A 24,636-nucleotide genomic window follows, 5' to 3' on the forward strand; every position below is an offset into this window, starting at 1 on the left:
AAAAAAAAGACAGATTCACAAAATGGCATCTTATAGTGGACAATGATTGTGTTCAGATTTTAATCAACATATATCATAAGTTAAATGCATATCATATTAGTTTAATCACAAGAAATGTTGAAATCAATAAACTCTGCCTTTGTTATTAGAGGAACCAGATAGGAGAAGGTGTCAATAAGAGACCGATTTCATCTCACAATTCCTGAGTGGGTTTTGTGAGGCAATGTGGGTTGCTACAGAAATGACAATAACTGATGGTAATAGGAGAAGTGCACAGCATATAGAACATGGACCAGATGCTTTCTTAGCTATGTCACTCTGTGGAAGAATGTACAAACCCATAAAGGAAGCCATAGCAGGCTCTCATGTATGTTAGTGTGCTAACCAACTGCTAGGGAGGGTTTAGGACCTTTCCAGTAAAATCTCTGGCTTAGTGTTAAGATTAGCACACATGCATAAGGTTGCGCAGGTTGAGGCTGGGACGGTGAAGCTCACCTGTTCTAACTCTAGTATTAACCCTACCCTGACCTACTGTGATCATTGCAGCACATAACTTCATGCACAGGTTGGGGGTGGGACGGTGAAGCTCTAGCGTTAACCCTACCCCGACCTACTGTGATCATTGCAGCACACAACTTCATGCACAGGTTGGGGGTGGGGCGGTGAAGCTCACCTGTTCTAACTCTAGTATTAACCCTACCCTGACCTACTGTGATCATTGCAGCACACAACTTCATGCACAGGTTGGGGGTGGGATGGTGAAGCACTAGCGGTAACTCTGCCCTGACCTACTGTCATCACTGCAGCGCACAGGTGCATAAAAGCCTCTCTCCATCTCTTATGCTCTTTTTGAGGGGAAACTGCATTCATATTGATAGTGAAAGATCTCTGTAGTTGTTCAATAATAACCAGTGTCAAAATGGCCAGTTTAATCTACCAGTGTGGAGGATTAATGCTGCTGAGGCCAGCATTCATTACAAAATAATAGCTTATTATATAAAAAGTAAAAATAAGGTATGCCTGCAAAGATAGTTGAAATGCATAGCACATATGTATGGCTCAGACATACTGCTGAGAAACAGTCTATGTTGCTATCGCTTTCTCTCTCTCTCTCTCTCTCTCTCTCTCTCTCTCTAAGTCACCTGGCAGGAATGATTCCCAGCTTTTTCTTTAAGGACTACCTTCACTGTAGTTGATTCCTTCTCCATTTCTTCTGCTCTGGAGTCCAAGTCCGTTTCCACAAAGGGAAAATTCTCTCTCTGACTGGGCTTCCTCAAGTGTCTTAAAGGTCCAGCCACCCTTTTCTTTAAACCTTCTTTTTTATAATACATACAATTCATTAAAGAAACCTGAACTTAGTAAGAGAGCCATATAACTATATTAAAGTAACAGGTACACTTAGCAAGTCACTTACTACAGAGAAATATCAGTCAGTTTACAAAGAATTTTATATCATTGTTATGAACACTATTTATATCAGTAACACACATGCATTGGTTATAGCAAGTACATATATCTGGCTCTTTTTTCATTTATAGTCTTGAACACTTCTAGTTTTAAGAACCTATATCTATATCCATATGATCTCTATCTATCTATCTATCTATCTATCTATCTATCTATCTATCTATCTATCTATCTATCTACCTATCTACATGTGTGTGTGTGTGTATGTGTGTGCATGCTTGTGCATGCATGTGTGCGTGTGCGTGTGTGTGCATGTGTGCATGTGTGTGTGTGTGTGTGTGTGTGTGTGTGTGTGTGTGTGTGTGTGTGTGTGTGTGTGTGTGTGTGTGTGTGTGTGTGTGTGTGCACGCGCACGCGTGTGTTTGCACGTGTGTGTGTGTGTATTAGTAACTTTGTTCAGCATATAGTGAAAAAAATATGAAAGGCAGATTGATATATTTCAAAACTTGGGTTTATTTACTTGGACAAAATAAAATATTCTTCTCTTCAGTTTGGGGACCAGCACAAATCAGTATAGATATATCTTATGAACAATTCCTCCAAGAAGCAAAAAGTCCAGGTACTGAATGCAGAAACTTTGACATTTCTGGGTATTCTCTTCTGAAACACTCTCATATTTTTTATTTGTTTTGTTCTCAAAGCAGTTTAATATCTACCAGAAAGCAAAGTTCATTCTAGTCCCTCCACAGGATTTTACACATGGATAATTAATTTGCCTCACACAGGAGATAACAATTCTTCCAACACAACTTGTAGGAATTCTGAACAGTCAACAGGGGACCTTCACAATCCCTAAAGATGTCTCCTAACTCCCTTTCTTAGGAATCGGACATTCTCTAGCAGCCCTAAATATGTTGTACTCTGAATTCAGTTAAATAAACTTTCTTTCCAAAGACTTCAAAGACCTGCTTAGTGAAAAATCTTTACTTTGACTCACAGATGTTCAGGGTCTGAAAGGTAATTCCATTTTTACTAAAAGCTTCTCTGTATGCACTCTAGGTGCAGATACCATTCCATAATATCTTTCGATCTACCTATCTAGTTATATTTCTATAAACATTTATGTGTACATTTTAAATATAAAACAAAGACAGGTACAAGACCAAACAACCTTATTATTTAAATAACTCTTTTAAACCAAATGGTAGTTGACACTTGCTTAAAATATTAACTATCTAGTCAAAGCTTTTAATGCTAAACTAGGTTTCATACTGCAGCAGTCATTCAACCCAGGATTAAAATAAGCATTAAAAATTACTTGCCATACTAACTGTTTTTCGCAAATAAAGTCCCCAAGGCCCTCATCTCACCATTACTGGGATATGATCAATGACCAATCATTTAAAAAATGATACCCATTCATATTCACATGTTTAGCTAAGGCGTTAGATAAATTAATTTTTTTAATGCTATTTTCATGTTCGTAGATACAGTCTCTAATTTTCAACTTTGTTTTTCCAACATAAAAACAGGGACACTTCGGGCACTGTGCTAAATAGACAACTTGTTTAGATTCACAGTTAAAAATACCCTTAATATGGTAGGTAGCATCTCTTACAGTAACACCGCTGTTTTAAAAGACATCATGAAAAAGGATACAATTATTACATCACTTCCTCGAGTGTCTTAAAGGTCCAGCCACCCTTTTCTTTAAAACATTTTTTTAAAACATTTCAAATATAAAACAAAGAGAGGTACAAGACCAAACTACCGTATTATTTAAATAACTCATTTAAACCAAAAGGTAGTTGACATTTAATTAAAATATTACATATCTAGTCAAAACTTTTAATGCTAAAATAGGTTTCATACTGCAGCAGTCATTCAACCCAGGGTAAGAATAGGCATTAAAAATTAGTTGCCTTACTAACTCTTTCTTTTGCAAATAAAGTTTCCAAGGCCATCACCTCACCTTTACTGGGACATGATCAATGACAAAATATTTAAAAAAATTATACATAATAAATGCTGGATAAGAGGCCATATTTGTTGAGATGCTGAAGGGACTGATGGTTCTAAAGTTTTTCCAGCACATTTCTTAAGACACAAGATAAAAATAATTTAGTTGCAGTTTGATGAAGCAGCTGGCAAAGTAATGTTATATAAAGGTGTTACCACAGGTTCTAGTCACACTTAAATTACAAGCTGTAAGACAAAGTAGGTATATTTGGAAGAGACAGCACACATTTCAGTGCTATTAACAAATGAGTGGTCCACATGTATAACGTAAGGGATTACAGTGGTGTAGATCACTTTCTTGTATTCACTAGATGCATGTGCAATGGTACATTTAGACGACGTCCATAGTCTTGATATTGTCCATTATTTGTCTCATGTACCAACATTATTCTCTTCCTGACAGAGGTATTCTGGCTGGCCTAGTACCTGTATTTGCTGTTGCCTTAAGAAAAGATATCTCGACTGAGACTTTAGATATTACGTAATGAAAGAGAAATTATGTATTTCTTTCCAATCAGCCTTGATATTCTTACTCTGCTTTAACAGCTGACATAGACAAGGGCTATCCAAAGGTTGTTTACACCTGTATTCTTCCTTGTAATACGCAGGAAGTACTTGTACGATAAAGTGGAGAGCATCCTAATGAGAGAAGAGAACGTACCTGCAGGGCTGATGTCCTCATATTGTGCTCTTCAGTGAGTTTTCAATTCAGCTCAATCTGTAATGCCTTGTTGTTGAGGTCACATTTAGATTTAATAGTATTTATAACTGTATGATGTTTGATTCTTTCTATGGTCCACTGGTATATGATTACAGAATATAACTTAAACCAGCAGATAGCACCTGGACACCTGAAGTCCTCCGATGTTTGTTGGTTAAGTACGAAATCTGAGAAATAACAGTTTTCTGAAATTTAATTAGGTCTTGCGGATTCTGAGAAGCCCTTTGCAAGGTCTGGTTCCAAAAGATGGCAATCCACATCAGCTGCTGATAAGCCTTTTGATGTTTAAGGTGGCAGTAATAAGAACAGTGTATTATCTGTCAGTAAAAAATAATTATAATAATAATGACAATTACGTATATCACTTCTGTCAGGGGGAAGAGATAAGATAGAAGATTTGTATTTATAGTGCTGTTCTCTAAGATAATTTCAAGATCCAGCTGGTATCATACTCACATACTAAGAAATACACTGTTATAACTTTGCAGTGTAGGCCATCTCTGTACAGAAGTAATGCTCCATTAGTTACCCTGAAACATGTCAGTTCTGTCTTAAACAAACATACTGACATACCAAGTGGATAAGAAAGGATATATCTAACTTCCTACATGTCTTAGTTTTAGATAATATATCAGTCATGCTTAGAGGTCCAGTAAAGGTATAATTTGAGTTTACCATGCCTGATGTTAGGCCCTGACAATGAGATTGTTTATTATATCAAGAGTTATAATTTATTTGACCTTGAGGTGTTGAAAAATTCTCTGGATTAGGCTTGCAGACTGAGTTTTCAGAAGATGTTTTGTTTGAAAAGACATCAAGATTGGTTTTAGATTTTTAGTTTTCAGTGGAAGAAGATAAGCATGGGCTTCCAAGAAGGACAACGAAGAAAGTCTGTACATCCACGGAGGTCATCTGAAGTGGGCAGTCTATGGATATTGGGTTATATACAATACGTGTACACTGGTTTCATCAATTTGAAAGTTATTGTAATAGAAATCATTGGTAAATATATTTGTCAAAGAATAGGAAAACAGATGGGATGTGGCAGTAGATATGCTAGCTTTCATGACACTGAGATGAGGTTCTGTTGGCAATGATCACAGGTGCAAATAAAAAGGTATTAAAGACTATACAGATGCAGACTTAAGATAAAAGTTAAATTACTACACAAAAGAGGAAAGAAAGAGAGGTATTTGATAAATAGTAAACAAGATAAGAATTGCAAAAGTATGACAGGTAATGGAGAAAGGGAAGGTGAATAGCTTAGAAAATTAATCAATTAGAAAGTGAGAAGAGAAAAATAAGTGTGTGCATGGGGGAGGGCTACAATGTAGTAAACATAACCCAGACAAAAGTGAAAGCAATCATTTATACAATTAGTGAGAGATATGTTTCAAGAAGGACAGAAACGTTGAAGACAGGTGCTATTACACTTAATCAATAACTTCAAAGAACATGTAAATGAGATTTCAAACAAAATAATCATATAAAATGGGAGGAAAGGTGTCCACCAATATAGACCGCATTGTCATTACGCTTTGCTTTAAAGCATGCAGACATGAGTTACATAACATTTTGATATTTAATCCTAAGTCAGAGTTAGTGAGAGACGTCTGTCATGCCAGCACTTTACTTATGTCAGTAGGTCCTTGCTGTTACCAGCTTTGAAGGTTACATAAATACCACCCACCCCCAACAAACACACAAACACATGTAAGCCATACAAAAAGAATGGCAGCATTCAGACAAAACTGATATGTAGGCTGATGTATACATTCTTGAAGCAATGAATTCAAATTGGTTTGATTAATACTCGATGTAACAAACCTGGCAAGAAGCTTTAAACCATGCGCTATATCCCAGGCAGTGAAACAGTTAGGGTCTACTACTTGTTATACTTTGATTAGGGGTATAACCATTTATTATTAATTAATTTATTTTCATTTGTTGACTAGGTGCAGAACCCTTTTTCAGCAGAGACCTGGGATGAAAGCACCGTTGACATACATCTCAACCTCTTAGAGCAAGAAATCTGGACAAAACCATAAATAAAAGTGAGACAAAGGACCAAAAATAGACACAATTTTAAATACTGCTTTTACAAACTTAGAAAGTTGATAGAATAACAGGTTTTGCATTAGTATGAATTTTCTGAAGGGTTTGAAGTCTAAAACTCAAATGTCTGTCATCATTCTCTAACTTCAGTCTTTAATGATTTGCCACTAATTTGCCAGAAAACCAAAAGAGGACCAAAACTAAGAGGCAAAATCTGGACATTCTGCAAAAATCTGTACCGTTGAGAGCTATGTGTTGCTACAATAAAATACAAGATACAATCTAAATTAACACAGTAAATTAAACATTAGACATCAGTATCATCTTTAATCATGTTCTAGGACTGCACAGGAAAGCACAGTTGTGTAAGTGACCGTTCCATAATAGTACATGTTCAAATGATAACTTTGACAGTAGCATAAGCTATATGGGTTATGCCATGTCAAGGACAGCTGTTATGTCTTGGTGAGACATAACCCATTAAGTTAAGCTACTGCAGCACTGATGAAATGAAGAACATACAGAAAATGTTTATTTCACAGAGCCTCTGAATAAAGAAAAAAAACAATTTATTTTTTAGTATAATACAAATTAGGGTGGAAAGAAGATTTTATTTATTTATGTATTTATTTATCCTTTGTTGAACAGCTCAGTCCTACTAGGCTATTAGCCTCTTTACAGGGGAGGCCTGAGGTGGTATTGATACTACTAAGTGAAATTTGGCCAGGGTATCAGGGAACTTCCCCTATTTGCTATGGTAATCACGATGGGCATCTTCAGCAACTGCAAACACATGTCCCAGTCCTAGAGCAGTGGCAGCTGGAGGGACATATGTGCATCATGTAAACAAGGAGTGAGGGAACACAGGCAAATGCCCGCTCCAGAGATGGCATTATACTAGACTCAGTGGTTTTGTTTCAACAAAACCTTTCCATAGAGTTGAAGGAAAAGGTTGATGAGTATGTTGTTACAACCATCCAGTCGGGAGGGTTGCAGGATGATATATTGAAAGAAATTATTCTGCAGGGTGAAACTAAGAATGGTGGTGAAGCATTTTGGGGAAAGATAATGGAAGAAATAAGGGAAGAGGATGCAGTAGACATCACAGATGGAGATAAAGAAGAGGAAAAAAGAAAACATATGCCAAGATGGTGACAAGTGCACTGAGAGAGAAAAGAAGTAAACCAGAAAATGTAAATACAATAAAACTGGTGGTAAGGCTGAAAAGTAAGCAGGAGGCACCAATAAATAGGTACAAGGTTTGAGATTGTGTTCTTTGACCTCTGGGTGTTACAATTCGAGGGATAAGAACATTTATTCTTATAAATAGACTTTTTGTGGCATTATATGTGAGACTGTGCAAGGAATGGAGAATTGGTGCATTTGAAAAACAGAAAAAAATGAAAATCCATGGAATGAGTAATATTATAAAGACAGCATTCAGACAGACAAAGAAAAAATGCATATACAGTTTCAGAGATTGAAAGAGAGTGTTTAGAAAGACATTTCTAAATTGGAATTGGGTACTGTAAATGTTATAATGAGAGGGATTTGTGGACTGGGCGATGGAATAGCAATGTTATTTTAAAAATGGGAAATGATAAAATTATACATGTACCAAGTGTTATAAATGTTGAAGGGAATCAAGGCTTAGCAACATATTGGGGGGAAGAGAAATATGTTTTTATGTGGAAAAGTGGGACATAAGGCAAAAAAAATGTGATTTGGAATGTTATAAATGTAAACAATGAACTGTACAGAAATAGAAAGGGAACATGGATATAAAACTGAAGAAAGAAAACAGGTAGAAAAAGAAAAAGATAAGTTAAAATAAAGTGAAAAAATAAAAATAACAGAAGTAAAGGAAATTGCTGAGTGAGAACCAGATGGAGATGTAGAAAAAAAAATCAGAAGTTAGTGATGAAGAAGATATAAATTGGACTGTAGTTAAAAAGAAAACTTCTATAGGTAAAATAATTAGAGATAGGAAAAGAATGTTTAAGAGCATAAATGTAGAAAAAAAAGGAAATGATAGAAAAAAGAAAGGAAAAATAAACAATATCTAATAATTTGAAAAGTAAAAGAAAGAATAACTTAAGATCATTATCTGTAAATGTGATCAGTTTTAAATATAACAAGGATAATACATAATAGAATGATATAAAAACTGTGATGCAGACATATTAGAATATATAAGATTTATTAAAAGAAATATTACAGACATAAAACGTATGGAACTGGCATATAATATGGACTTTGGAAAATAAACGTTCTGGAATTCCAATTTTCTTTAGGAGAACAGTTAAATATTACATATTATACCATGACCCCCCCAAAACGTGCACGCTGATTGGCCAGCGTGCCCGTTATAATCGAGTTATACTAATGGAAAAAGGTCCGTCGCCCGGACTTTTTCCATTAGTATAACTCATTAAACACTGTCTTGCTATGTTAAATGGGTTTAACATAGCGAGACAGCTTTAAAATAAGCAATGGAGATAAAATGGGAGGAAAGGTGTCCACCAATATAGACCGCATTGTCATTACGCTTTGCTTTAAAGCATGCAGACATGAGTTACATAACATTTTGATATTTAATCCTAAGTCAGAGTTAGTGAGAGACGTCTGTCATGCCAGCACTTTACTTATGTCAGTAGGTCCTTGCTGTTACCAGCTTTGAAGGTTACATAAATACCACCCACCCCCAACAAACACACAAACACATGTAAGCCATACAAAAAGAATGGCAGCATTCAGACAAAACTGATATGTAGGCTGATGTATACATTCTTGAAGCAATGAATTCAAATTGGTTTGATTAATACTCGATGTAACAAACCTGGCAAGAAGCTTTAAACCATGCTATATCCCAGGCAGTGAAACAGTTAGGGTCTACTACTTGTTATACTTTGATTAGGGGTATAACCATTTATTATTAATTAATTTATTTTCATTTGTTGACTAGGTGCAGAACCCTTTTTCAGCAGAGACCTGGGATGAAAGCACCGTTGACATACATCTCAACCTCTTAGAGCAAGAAATCTGGACAAAACCATAAATAAAAGTGAGACAAAGGACCAAAAATAGACACAATTTTAAATACTGCTTTTACAAACTTAGAAAGTTGATAGAATAACAGGTTTTGCATTAGTATGAATTTTCTGAAGGGTTTGAAGTCTAAAACTCAAATGTCTGTCATCATTCTCTAACTTCAGTCTTTAATGATTTGCCACTAATTTGCCAGAAAACCAAAAGAGGACCAAAACTAAGAGGCAAAATCTGGACATTCTGCAAAAATCTGTACCGTTGAGAGCTATGTGTTGCTACAATAAAATACAAGATACAATCTAAATTAACACAGTAAATTAAACATTAGACATCAGTATCATCTTTAATCATGTTCTAGGACTGCACAGGAAAGCACAGTTGTGTAAGTGACCGTTCCATAATAGTACATGTTCAAATGATAACTTTGACAGTAGCATAAGCTATATGGGTTATGCCATGTCAGGACAGCTGTTATGTCTTGGTGAGACATAACCCATTAAGTTAAGCTACTGCAGCACTGATGAAATGAAGAACATACAGAAAATGTTTATTTCACAGAGCCTCTGAATAAAGAAAAAAAACAATTTATTTTTAGTATAATACAAATTAGGGTGGAAAGAAGATTTTATTTATTTATGTATTTATTTATCCTTTGTTGAACAGCTCAGTCCTACTAGGCTATTAGCCTCTTTACAGGGGAGGCCTGAGGTGGTATTGATACTACTAAGTGAAATTTGGCCAGGGTATCAGGGAACTTCCCCTATTTGCTATGGTAATCACGATGGGCATCTTCAGCAACTGCGAACACATGTCCCAGTCCTAGAGCAGTGGCAGCTGGAGGGACATATGTGCATCATGTAAACAAGGAGTGAGGGAACACAGGCAAATGCCCGCTCCAGAGATGGCATTATACTAGACTCAGTGGTTTTGTTTCAACAAAACCTTTCCATAGAGTTGAAGGAAAAGGTTGATGAGTATGTTGTTACAACCATCCAGTCGGGAGGGTTGCAGGATGATATATTGAAAGAAATTATTCTGCAGGGTGAAACTAAGAATGGTGGTGAAGCATTTTGGGGAAAGATAATGGAAGAAATAAGGGAAGAGGATGCAGTAGACATCACAGATGGAGATAAAGAAGAGGAAAAAAGAAAACATATGCCAAGATGGTGACAAGTGCACTGAGAGAAAAGAAGTAAACCAGAAAATGTAAATACAATAAAACTGGTGGTAAGGCTGAAAAGTAAGCAGGAGGCACCAATAAATAGGTACAAGGTTTGAGATTGTGTTCTTTGACCTCTGGGTGTTACAATTCGAGGGATAAGAACATTTATTCTTATAAATAGACTTTTTGTGGCATTATATGTGAGACTGTGCAAGGAATGGAGAATTGGTGCATTTGAAAAACAGAAAAAAATGAAAATCCATGGAATGAGTAATATAAAGACAGCATTCAGACAGACAAAGAAAAAATGCATATACAGTTTCAGAGATTGAAAGAGAGTGTTTAGAAAGACATTTCTAAATTGGAATTGGGTACTGTAAATGTTATAATGAGAGGGATTTGTGGACTGGGCGATGGAATAGCAATGTTATTTTAAAAATGGGAAATGATAAAATTATACATGTACCAAGTGTTATAAATGTTGAAGGGAATCAAGGCTTAGCAACATATTGGGGGGAAGAGAAATATGTTTTTATGTGGAAAAGTGGGACATAAGGCAAAAAAAATGTGATTTGGAATGTTATAAATGTAAACAATGAACTGTACAGAAATAGAAAGGGAACATGGATATAAAACTGAAGAAAGAAAACAGGTAGAAAAAGAAAAAGATAAGTTAAAATAAAGTGAAAAAATAAAAATAACAGAAGTAAAGGAAATTGCTGAGTGAGAACCAGATGGAGATGTAGAAAAAAAAATCAGAAGTTAGTGATGAAGAAGATATAAATTGGACTGTAGTTAAAAAGAAAACTTCTATAGGTAAAATAATTAGAGATAGGAAAAGAATGTTTAAGAGCATAAATGTAGAAAAAAAGGAAATGATAGAAAAAAGAAAGGAAAAATAAACAATATCTAATAATTTGAAAAGTAAAAGAAAGAATAACGTAAGATAATTATCTGTAAATGTGATCAGTTTTAAATATAACAAGGATAGTACATAATAGAATGATATAAAAACTGTGATGCAGACATATTAGAATATATAAGATTTATTAAAAGAAATATTACAGACATAAAACGTATGGAACTGGCATATAATATGGACTTTGGGAAATAAATGTTCTGGAATTCTAATTTTCTTTAGGAGAACAGTTAAATATTACATATTATACCATGACCCCCCCAAAACGTGCACGCTGATTGGCCAGCGTGCCCGTTGTAAATCGAGTTATACTAATGGAAAAAGGTCCGGTCGCCCGGACTTTTTTCCATTAGTATAACTCATTTTTTTAAAACACTGTCTTGCTATGTTAAATGGGTTTAACATAGCGAGACAGCTTTAAAATAAGCAACGGAGATAAAATGGGAGGAAAGGTGTCCACCAATATAGACCGCATTGTCATTACGCTTTGCTTTAAAGCATGCAGACATGAGTTACATAACATTTTGATATTTAATCCTAAGTCAGAGTTAGTGAGAGACGTCTGTCATGCCAGCACTTTACTTATGTCAGTAGGTCCTTGCTGTTACCAGCTTTGAAGGTTACATAAATACCACCCACCCCCAACAAACACACAAACACATGTAAGCCATACAAAAAGAATGGCAGCATTCAGACAAAACTGATATGTAGGCTGATGTATACATTCTTGAAGCAATGAATTCAAATTGGTTTGATTAATACTCGATGTAACAAACCTGGCAAGAAGCTTTAAACCATGCGCTATATCCCAGGCAGTGAAACAGTTAGGGTCTACTACTTGTTATACTTTGATTAGGGTATAACCATTTATTATTAATTAATTTATTTTCATTTGTTGACTAGGTGCAGAACCCTTTTTCAGCAGAGACCTGGGATGAAAGCACCGTTGACATACATCTCAACCTCTTAGAGCAAGAAATCTGGACAAACGCAGAAATAAAAGTGAGACAAAGGACCAAAAATAGACACAATTTTAAATACTGCTTTTACAAACTTAGAAAGTTGATAGAATAACAGGTTTTGCATTAGTATGAATTTTCTGAAGGGTTTGAAGTCTAAAACTCAAATGTCTGTCATCATTCTCTAACTTCAGTCTTTAATGATTTGCCACTAATTTGCCAGAAAACCAAAAGAGGACCAAAACTAAGAGGCAAAATCTGGACATTCTGCAAAAATCTGTACCGTTGAGAGCTATGTGTTGCTACAATAAAATACAAGATACAATCTAAATTAACACAGTAAATTAAACATTAGACATCAGTATCATCTTTAATCATGTTCTAGGACTGCACAGGAAAGCACAGTTGTGTAAGTGACCGCTCCATAATAGTACATGTTCAAATGATAACTTTGACAGTAGCATAAGCTATATGGGTTATGCCATGTCAGGACAGCTGTTATGTCTTGGTGAGACATAACCCATTAAGTTAAGCTACTGCAGCACTGATGAAATGAAGAACATACAGAAAATGTTTATTTCACAGAGCCTCTGAATAAAGAAAAAAAACAATTTATTTTTAGTATAATACAAATTAGGTGGAAAGAAGATTTTATTTATTTATGTATTTATTTATCCTTTGTTGAACAGCTCAGTCCTACTAGGCTATTAGCCTCTTTACAGGGGAGGCCTGAGGTGGTATTGATACTACTAAGTGAAATTTGGCCAGGGTATCAGGAACTTCCCTATTTGCTATGGTAATCACGATGGGCATCTTCAGCAACTGCAACACATGTCCCAGTCCTAGAGCAGTGGCAGCTGGAGGGACATATGTGCATCATGTAAACAAGGAGTGGGGGAACACAGGCAAATGCCCGCTCCAGAGATGGCATTATACTAGACTCAGTGGTTTTGTTTCAACAAAACCTTTCCATAGAGTTGAAGGAAAAGGTTGATGAGTATGTTGTTACAACCATCCAGTCGGGAGGGTTGCAGGATGATATATTGAAAGAAATTATTCTGCAGGGTGAAACTAAGAATGGTGGTGAAGCATTTTGGGGAAAGATAATGGAAGAAATAAGGGAAGAGGATGCAGTAGACATCACAGATGGAGATAAAGAAGAGGAAAAAAGAAAACATATGCCAAGATGGTGACAAGTGCACTGAGAGAGAAAAGAAGTAAACCAGAAAATGTAAATACAATAAAACTGGTGGTAAGGCTGAAAAGTAAGAAGGAGGCACCAATAAATAGGTACAAGGTTTGAGATTGTGTTCTTTGACCTCTGGGTGTTACAATTCGAGGGATAAGAACATTTATTCTTATAAATAGACTTTTTGTGGCATTATATGTGAGACTGTGCAAGGAATGGAGAATTGGTGCATTTGAAAAACAGAAAAAAATGAAAATCCATGGAATGAGTAATATTATAAAGACAGCATTCAGACAGACAAAGAAAAAATGCATATACAGTTTCAGAGATTGAAAGAGAGTGTTTAGAAAGACATTTCTAAATTGGAATTGGGTACTGTAAATGTTATAATGAGAGGGATTTGTGGACTGGGCGATGGAATAGCAATGTTATTTTAAAAATGGGAAATGATAAAATTATACATGTACCAAGTGTTATAAATGTTGAAGGGAATCAAGGCTTAGTAACATATTGGGGAAGAGAAATATGTTTTATGTGGAAAAGTGGGACATAAGGCAAAAAAATGTGATTTGAAATGTTATAAGTGTAAACTATGAACTGCACAGAAATAGAAAGGAACATGGATATAAAACTGAAGAAAGAAAACAGGTAGAAAAGAAAAAGATAAGTTAAAATAAAGTGAAAAAATAAAAATAACAGAAGTAAAGGAAATTGCTGAGTGAGAACCAGATGGAGATGTAGAAAAAAAAATCAGAAGTTAGTGATGAAGAAGATATAAATTGGACTGTAGTTAAAAGAAAACTTCTATAGGTAAAATAATTAGAGATAGGAAAAGAATGTTTAAGAGCATAAATGTAGAAAAAAGGAAATGATAGAAAAAAGAAAGGAAAAATAAACAATATCTAATAATTTGAAAAGTAAAAGAAAGAATAACGTAAGATAATTATCTGTAAATGTGATCAGTTTTAAATATAACAAGGATAGTACATAATAGAATGATATAAAAACTGTGATGCAGACATATTAGAATATATAAGATTTATTAAAAGAAATATTACAGACATAAAACGTATGGAACTGGCATATAATATGGACTTTGGGAAATAAATGTTCTGGAATTCTAATTTTCTTTAGGAGAACAGTTAAATATTACATATTATACCATGACCCCCCCAAAACGTGCACGCTGATTGGCCAGCGTGCCCGTTGTAAATCGAGTTATACTAATGGAAAAAGGTCCGTCGCCGGACTTTTTCCATTAGTATAACTCACAAACACTGTCTTGCTGTGTTAAATGGGTTTAACATAGCGAGACAGCTTTAAAATAAGCGGAGATCTCCGTTGCTTATTTAAGTTGCTATGTTAAACCCATTTAACATAGCGAGACAGTGTTTTAAAAAAAAGCAACGGAGAAAGCAAGATCTCCGTTGCTTTTTTTTAGTGTCTCGCTATGTTAAATGAGTTTAACATAGCGAGACAGTTTTAAAATAAGCAACGGACATGGAATTCTATGAAATAAGAAAAGGTAATATGTGAGAAAAATAAAGAATCAAACATTTGTTGTTTAAACAAAGACATTTACTGCAAGGAAAACGATGTATCATCATATTTAGGAAAAGTAATATAGGGGAAAACTGGTGCTATAAGGCAAATGAGGGCTACAATTGTGAAGTTAAGAAAAATCAAGCGCAAATTATGGAAATAGTGGTATAATATGTAGAAGAGGTGTATAAAAAGAGAGAAGTACAGAAATCCAAAGATATTGGCAAGTTAAAGAAAAAAAAGGTTTAATGAACAAAGACTTGGAAAAAAAGAAATACTGAAGAATTAGAAAAAATAATCAAACAAGTTAATATAGATTCAGCAGCAGGTTTAAATTGATTTAATTATGAAACGTATAAAAAATTCAAGGATTGCCAGAAAGTTTATTTGTAAAGATTTAGAACGGATGGAAGACAGTTTATAGTATAAGGAAATTTGTAGTGGGATCTTAAAATTCTTATGGAAAAAAAGGAAATAAGAAGAAATAAAAAAATGGAGCCTGGTAGTATTAAACAATACTGACTATAAAATATTTATGAAGATTATACAGAAGAGGATGGAGTACTAAATATAATATAATAAAGTGTATTCAGTATTAAAGGTAGAGGTTGTCAAGAAATTCTAATGATTATAAGGGAAGTAGTAGATGATACTATGAAAGAAGGGCAAGAAGAAGAAGGAGATGTTAATAAAGTTTTTTATAAACGGAGCATGAAGTTTTATGGAAGTCTATGGATAACTACAATATTAGTAAGACAATTAAACAAGTATGTATGACTGCTTATAAAAACAATAGTGTGAGAATATTAATTAATGAATGGTTAAGTAGAAAACTAGAAATAAATAATAGTATTAGACAAGGATGTCCAATGACTAATATTTAATGTGTTTTAGTAATGAATTTAATAGTTAGTGAAATTAAGATTAAAATGGGAAAGGCAGACTAGGACAGTTTTGTAAGTTTCTGTGAGGCCATTTTTGCTTGGGCTAAAGGAAAGTCTCTCTGTTGATCAGTGGCAGTGATAAACATTGAGCTGCTTCCCTGTGGGAGTGGTTACTGACTTGAAACTGTAGTTTTATTGGCTGTTTTGGGTCAATTCCTGGCTCTTTCCAGCCCCTGCTATCAAGCACGCTTTAGAGTGCTTTAGCGTGGAGTTGCTACTAGAGCAGCATCAGGCAGTGCTGGTTTAACAAGGTTAAACTTTTTCTGGCTCCATAAAGTCTGTTCTTCATTTTTTCCCTTAGAACTGCTCTACTAGTAATCTAAACAGTATATCCCTTAACTAAAAAGCGCAGCACTTGTTCCTAAAAGCTTTTGCTTGTCTTAAAAGCATCTTCTTTTCAGGTTTAGCACTTCTGTATTATACAAAGTCCCTCTCTAGCAAACCCCCCCCCCAGGAGTACCCACTTCCTTACTAAGTCCTCTCTTATTCAGTTACACCCCTAACTTTTAAATTTCTCTAGCATGTCGAAGGGCCAGATGCTGGCGTCCTCTCCTGTCCAGTTGGTGAATTTGGGAATATTGAGGCAATGTTACAATTGCCTCATGTACACTGACAACCCTCTCCTCCTCCCACATAACACAAATACTTGCGACAGATGCAGCTATTTAGCCAAACTGGAGGCTGAGCTCTCTCAACTCAGGACTGGCAAGACCAGACAGGAGGAGAAGGCAACTACACACACCACAAAACCAGTCTCACATAAAGCTATCACAACAATGAATCAAACACATAAACACACAAAGTCATATACGGAGGCTCTGAGCAAAAATTTACCTAAACAGCAGAGGCCTCCAAAGCAGACATCCAAGCAACTGTCACCTCATGACACACCACAGGCAACACATACACCACAAAATCAGTGTGCAAAGCAGTCACAGCCCTTAAGGCCAAATACAACACCAAACATACTTGTCATAGGTGACTCCATAGTCAGACACACTGACGTCCCACTCACCAGGCTGAACAAGGAGAGAGTCACAGTAAGCTGCCTATCGGGTGCTAGAATCCGCCACATAACACAAGCACTCGGGTCACTCCACAGCAAGTACAAATATGACACAGTCATTGTCCATGCTGGTGTGAACGACCTGAGCCTGGACTACATGAAAAGAGACACAGAGGAGCTCTCTGATTATGTAGCCCAGGCAGGTATGACCCTGACCCTGAGCAGTATCCTTCCTTCACCAAGAATGATGCCACAACATAGAGACAAGATGATCAGCTTTAACAATTGGCTTAATTTCTGGTGTCATTCAAAGGGGATCCAGTGTCTGTCTGCCTGGGACGACATGCTTGACAAGCCACGCTGCTTCGCAAGGGATGGCTTGCACCTGTCACCCCTGGGATTCCGGATGTTAGCTAAGGCTCTTGCCACCCCACATAGTGCCTTTTTTAGGCAAGGCTCAAATTCTAAACCTACCACCCTAGAAAACAAAAATGGGAAGAAACTAAGGGTAATGCTGCTCAATGCCAGAAGTCTAAATCTCAAAATGCACGCTCTCGAGGCCCTTCTCGGTATGGAGAACATCGATGTCTGTGCTGTGACTGAAACCTGGTTCAAGGCTCCTGAGAGCACCCCGGCACTATCAGGTTTTACCTCATATCATGTGTTCCGGCCCCAAAACCCGGACCACACCACAAAAGGAGGGGGTGTATCCATATTCATCAAGGATACCCACACCTCCAGGTTGGTGGCAATGCACGAAGCATCGGAAACCATCCAGGTGCAATTAACCATAGGCAAAACTGCTCTACAATTTGTAGCATGCTACAGGCCACCCTCTCAAACTCAGGAACCCCACACAGCCTTCCTGAAGACACTGGAGGGTATAAATGTATCTCCAAACACCATTATATTGGGTGACTTCAACTACCCGAATATAGACTGGGAACATTACTCAAGCCCCAACTTTCTAGCCCAAAGGTTCCTGGAGTTCATAAATTCAAATACCATGGAACAACTAGTCACCGTTCCCACAAGAGGAGAAAATATACTAGATCTCATCATCACAAACATGGGGACAAAATGCTCCACACCGGAAGTATATCCCTCATTGTTGAGATCAGATCACAAACTTATCTCACTGGAAATCCACATCCCGCCCCTACCCCAAACAAAAAAGACCACAGTGAAGAACTTCTCTAAAGCAAACTTCACACTACTCAAGACTGGTGTGGTATCCTGCAAGGCCCCCGAGCCAGTGGAAACCACAATCCAAGCTGCGGAAGCCCTTACAAATGCCTTCTACGAACACCTCCAGGACTGCATGGATCAGGCAATCCCTAATAAAACCAAGACTCTTTCCACCAAGGGCAAACGTCCAGTCTGGTGGACCCCAGCCTTAAACAAACTTTACAATAAGAGGAGAAAGCTGTTACATGATAGAGCAAAAAAGAGAAGACACCCTTGATCATTATTAGTAAAAAAATACGAGCACTCATAAAATCATCCAAGGCCAACTTTGAGAGAAAAATTGCGATAGATTCAAAAGACAATCATAAGGCCTTCTTCAGCTATGTTAGAAACCTGGGTGGAAACTCCCAGATATGCGCAGAATTAGTCCAACATGATACAAAAATCACTGAACCCACAGACATCGCCAACATACTGGCAGACAGGTTCAGTGAAAACTTCACCCCATCCCCCAAAAGGAGAGATAACTATCCCAGCGAGTGTAGCCTCCCAGACATCTCTAATGCGCAGGTGAAAGCTGCTCTCTAAAGCTAAAAACACAGCATCAATGGGACTGGATGGTGTCCCTGGCTGTGTGCTACAAAACTCAACGAGGAACTAAACCCGCATATAAGGCAGCTGTTTAATCTTAGCCTTACCACAGGATACATGCCCAAGGAGTGGCGTGGTCCCACTCTACAAAGGTGGTACCTCTACAGACCCTGAAGCTTAACAAGCCTGGTCTGCAAAGCTATGGAGAGGATCATAATGGAACTCATAAACAAAGACATAGGGGACTTGCAGACATTGGACCCGACCCAGTTTGGCTTTGTCAAGGGCAGATCATGCCTTTTGAACTTGGTCGACTTCTTCAAACAGTCACCAAGGCCATTGATGAGGAAAGGCAGTCCATACAGCCTACCTTGACCTTGCAAAAGCTTTCGACACAATACCCCACTCGGGTATTATAGAGAAACTTACCAGCTTAAATGTAAACCCATATGTCACAAGATGGGTTGCAAACTGGCTAAAGGACAGAACCCACAGGGTTAGAGTTGCTGGCGCCATGTCAGACTCCAAGCCGGTCACAAGTGGGGTCCCACAGGGCTCAGTCCTTGGCCCCTGTTGTTGGTATCTACTTCTCAGAAGTACAGGCAAACATAGGAGGACTATGGCTGACAAAGTTTGCAGATGACTGTCATAGTGGAAAGTACATCGGACACAGATATCCTTCAGAGGGATCTCACGGAAACTGATAACAGGTGCCAGAGCCATGGCCTGAAGTTAAATGCCAAAAAATGTATAGTCATACCCTTCAGGAAAAACAAGGTAACCCCAAGCTACCATATAGGTGGCAATCCATTAAGCACAGAAGAGATTATCAGGGACCTGGGGACCCAGGTTGACAGTGGCCTTTCTTTTGACACTCACATTGCTAAAGTGGTTAGAAAGACCTTCTACATTGCCCACCTGATCATGAAGGGATTCACATCCAGATCAAGTGAGGTCATTGTTCCCCTGTACTCTTCACTTATCAGACCAATGATCGAGTACAATGCCCCATTCGGGATGTATCTCACCCGACACCTGCAGCAATTGGAGAGACCCCAAAAGTTCCTCACCAAAAGGATAAAGGGACTCCAAAATCTGTCATATGCTGCCAGACTGAAGAAACTCCAGCTCTATTCAGGCCTGCTCAGAGGTGACCTGTGCCTGACATACAAGGCCATGTCCAACCCGGAATTAATGGACATGCTCCACCTCAAAAAATCCAAATCTACCGGATCCACTAGAGCAAGTGACTTAAACCTTAGCACGGATATAAATAGGACATGCTGGAGGGATAGATTTGTCACCCAGAGACTCCCTATGCTGTGGAATAAAATCCCAGTCCATGTGAGGCAGAGCACCTCGCTGGCTCTGTTCAAGAGAAATCTTGACCGGTGGATGGGAGAGAATCATCTCTGTGTCACTGCTGGACAGAGGCACAACAAACTAATGGGCACAGTATTTTTTAACATCTGGGCTAGGCTTATAAATGCCTTAGGGCAGATAGCCTAGTATAAACCTATGAACCTATGAACCTAGGAAATAGAAAAATGTGTGCAAAATACAGTTATAATGACCTATGCAGATGATATAGTTATTATAACAAAAATCTGTTTTCTATGGAAGGGTAATTCAATATTTAATAACATTATTGAAATGAATATGAATGGCTCTTAATAAAGTAAAAGGTCAAGGGTTAGGAAACACTAATAATATAGTAGATGTACAATTTGCTATAACAGAAATAAAGATTTTAGGAATAGAGTTTGCTATTAAAGAAACAAAGAAAAGACAATGGGAAATGTAATAAGAAATATAAATGAAATATGTGCATTATAGAAAACATATAAGTTGTCATAAACAAAGAACACAGATTTGGTTAATTCTATGTTGATAAATAAAATGGCATATTTAGTAAGTAGTTTCGTGATTCCAAAAATATACAACAAAGAAATAATGGCAATACTTTTTTCTTTTATACGTTGTTTAAGATTGAATTCAGTGAAAGAGGAGTATTGTATAGAAATAAAGAAGGTTGTAGTTTAGGATTTAGAATTCCATTAGTATTTGGGTCTTCTTTGAATTTCTATAAAGTATTAATATGGATAAAGGATAAGGAGAAATTAATGGGAATGATATTTGATTATACGTACAAAGACCCATGGGAACAAGCTAGATCTAATAAAAGAAAAAAAACAAATAAAATATTATAATGAAATGCAAAATTATTTAGAATAAATAAGAATGCAGAGGATAAAGACTGATGATGTGAGAAAAAGGAAAATATGGTATGAGGAGGCAATGGATCAATCATTTTGTATTAATCCATCAGAAAATATGCAAGAAGAAAAAATAAGCAAGAAAGAAATGATTTAAAATCTGGGTAGAATGTCAATATTTTTGTTGAGATTAAGTATAAACAAACTTGCTGTTAAAAGCAACATGCCATATAAAGAGAAAAGTAGAAGAATTTGTTAATATTATGGTGAATAGAAAACAATAGAACGTATTCTTAACATGTAAAGGAGTAAGAAAGGTATGGAAAAAACTGTGTGAGAGGAATTTATTTAGAAACATAAAAGAAAGCAATATAAACATAAATATGATAGCGTATGGATATTATAAGAATATTATTAAAAAGAGGAGTAAAATAAGAATAGATAAAAGAATATTTTATGTTCCGTGGGTTATTTGGAATGAAAGATTTAATGAAATTATGTTTAATGGGAAATGAGTTTTTCCAGCAATTAAAAAAGAATCAAATGGTGTTTGTGGAAAAAGTAGTAGCGGTCCAGTAAAAGTGATATTGTGAGTTGTTCTTCATTGTAAATGTTGGTGATGGAATATGTAAATATATAATATTGGTGTAAATACGTTACCAATACAATACAATTAAAGGTCCCCTACTTTTTTTGATAGGTGCCATGGGATCTTTTACATCCACCTGAGTTACCACAAATTCAAACAGACTGGTAAGCATGTTGTGAACTGAAGCAATGTGGAAATGTAAACCTGTTAGATAACCAGAAAAATACTGTGCTAAACTAAGTCCAAACATTCAGAATTATAATAAAATACTTTAATGAAATCACAGTTAACTGCTTTTGCCTTTAGAGCAAGCAAGGCTTCATCAGAGTTCAATACATTTGTCCTTCATCAGAACTATGGACAAAAGCACTTAACTGTGATTTCACTAAAGGATTTAACTTTATTTCCACGTATTTGGACTTATTTTAGGATAGTATTTCTCTGGTTATTGATGTTATTGGTGCTCTTTGCTGTCCTTTCCACAATAACTCAGTATGTTAAGCATGTGAGACGGTATACTTGACAAATTTTCAAATTCTCAAATGTTTATTAAAATAAATAAAACCATACTTGCCAAATTTTCAAATTCTCTGATGTTTTTAAAATAAATAGAACCAAAGTGTGCCTCTCACATTTAGAAAACAAAATCTAACCATTTGTGACTCAGATAATACTTCTAGCAGTAAAAAGAACATGTGTTCACTTTAACATAAAGAATACCATTGTAAATTAGAGTGGTCCCACTGTGATCCCAGGTCTAGACTGAAGAAGATAGTGCCATTACTTAGTTAAAATTTGAACTATATTCAGCTACTGTAGGAAGTCATCTCAATGCAGAAGCAGGGAAGTAAGAAAGTGGGTCACAATTCAAGGGGTCAAGGGGACAAGACATCTCATGGTACAATGCTTCCAGACAGAAAAGGGTTTAATCATACTAATTTTGTCATTGCAGCTAACTTTGAACTTTCTGAATTACTTTCTTGCTTCAGAAGATTCATCTTCATGACCTGAGCCCAGATTTTTCCATCTTTCATATTTGTGTTAGTTTGTTAATTCTGTATAACTTCTTGGAACTAAAACTATCTTAACTTTTTTTTTTTTTTTTAGTAAAGTTAACATAAGGTCAACTAATAAATATAGCTGAAAATATTTTAACATCAAAATATTATGGTACCAACCTCCCCAATGGCATGGTGAGATAAAGCCCTGACTACAGCCCACATCACTCAAGTTCAATTATCCTATCTTGGACAGTAAGGTTATGCACCTGGACACATCCCTGAGGTTGATTCATGATGCATGCTGGGAATGGGATTGTGGCTTTGGCTGAGTATCACATGGAAAAATGGATGATATACCATGAGCCATTTGCACGACACCCCCTTGGGGGGCACTAGTGTCCAGTGGAGGTGAGGATATAGATCTAAAAAGAAAAAAAACTCCTTCAATAACAGCATGGCACTGACCCTGGAAGCCTCAGATTCCTCACTAGTCCTAAACATGGCTTGGAGTCAGTCTGGGAGCAGCAAAGAAATTTTATAGAGACAGTGGATGAGGGGAGCCCCTGGTACTATAAAAAACAACTACAACCTCAAAGAAAAGAGCTAATCATCCCCTGGAAAATAAGAAGTGCATTGAAAATACATAAACACACACACACACACACACACACACACACACACACACACACACACACACACACACACACACACACATACATATATATACATATATATATATATATATATATATATATATATGGGTCTATATTATAAGATCGACGGTTGAAAGCATCGAACAACATATTGCCAATGTCTTCAAACATCTACCTTATAAAAAGACAAAAAGACAAAAAAGAAAAAAGAAAAAAGTACCCTGAACCTGCACCCCCCACATCCCCCACTACTTAAATATACCAACTCTGAGACTGCACTACATTGCAGTAAACAGAAATCTCCCCTTAAGGAGATTTCCATTTACACACTTGAGATTCTGAGCATTCGATATTCTCGTGTTGACAATGTCAGATTTGACATTGTCGGCTTTCGAGAATATAATATATATATATATATATATATATATATATATATATATATATATATATATATATATATTTATTTATTTATATATAGGTCCATCACTGAGAAAAGTTTGCAGATGTGCTTTACTTTAAATGGATAAGAAGAACTTGGCTTATGCAGCATGACTCAGATCGATATTAATGACTGGGGTGGAGGCATTAATATTTTCTTCATACGAATGGCTACTAATTTGAACCACATCCCAAGCAGGGGACATGGCAATATATTAGTGAAAAGATGTTTCATAATGCAGTGTTAGAATTAATCGATCAAATATAATTTTATATTTTGTGTCCTGCTTGAGTTGTTTTATTGAGTTTTTAAGTGGAAAGATTAGTTAACCTACAGAAGCTTTTGTAAATAGTCTCAACTTATTTTTCAAACTTTCAATAAAAAATAGGCTTTGGAAAAATAAAACTTAAACCATTTAGAAGTTTAGTTCTGTACTGCAAAACAGACTTTTTATTGATGAGACAGTTTATTGCTTTGCTGAGCTTTTGGAATTTATATAAATATTTATTTTTTCAGTCTGAAGAAACCTAGCAAACTATTACCGATCTTTCTGCAGTAGAAGATGCTAAATCAGTATGACAAACAACAACAGATCAATAAAAAGTGAAATTACTTAAGAGTCTGGAATAAATTACATTCATTGTATGAGAAGTGCTTAACTGTCATGGCAAAACATTTAGCCAGATAAATATTGTTTCAGAATACCAATTAGTAACTAGTCAAAGTGAAGAGACAGACAAATAAAACGTTATCACAGACACAAATTAGCATGGATTGATTTGGATTTATTTTTTTAATTAAACAGATTTTCCTGCAGTTATTACTAGGAATATGACTCTACAGTTGGTAGATAAATACATTATGAAAGTCTGCCTTGAGTCCTTAAGGACATTATATTATAAACTAACTTGCTTATAAAAGCAAGAAATCAGTAGAAAGATTTTTCTTGTGATACTGTGGTGAGTATGACTTTCCAAGTAACTCCTAA

Source organism: Protopterus annectens, chromosome 11.part0 (assembly GCF_019279795.1).
Source record: "Protopterus annectens isolate FY-2018-M chromosome 11.part0, PAN1.0, whole genome shotgun sequence".
Lineage (NCBI taxonomy): Eukaryota > Metazoa > Chordata > Ceratodontiformes > Protopteridae > Protopterus > Protopterus annectens.